The sequence below is a fragment of the Arachis ipaensis genome, chromosome B03 (assembly GCF_000816755.2).
Source record: "Arachis ipaensis cultivar K30076 chromosome B03, Araip1.1, whole genome shotgun sequence".
Lineage (NCBI taxonomy): Eukaryota > Viridiplantae > Streptophyta > Magnoliopsida > Fabales > Fabaceae > Arachis > Arachis ipaensis.
Window position 1 is genome coordinate 19132483 of NC_029787.2, and position 473 is coordinate 19132955.

Genomic DNA, 473 nt, shown 5'->3' on the forward strand with positions numbered 1-473 from the left:
AGTGATTATTGGTTCACCACTATAAATACACTGACACCCCTCAGGTATCTCTAAGTTTCAATACTCTCAAAATTTGTTTAGACCCTTGCTGACTTAGACATCGAAGTGTCTTTGAAAGTATCAAACTCCATTCTTTCATACACCCAAGTCAGACGGAGGCTCCCAAACGCGAACTGAGTAAGATGCTTCCTCCATTAGACAATTGGACCAATCCAACAAGTCCAGTCCATTAATATCCAGTTACCCATGTAACAGTATTGTAAAAGGTAACTTTTTACTATATATCATTTAAATAGAAAAAAATATAAGAAACAATATTGTATGATAAAAAATCACGCTTATCAATATCACTTGAGAAAATAATTAAGAGAAGTCTTTGCGGTAGTGAAATAGCTTTGCAATTCATAAGACAGGGAGACAGGGTGTGTGTTGGATAAAGTGAATACTTAGAGCCTTTTGGAAAGCTTTAAAAT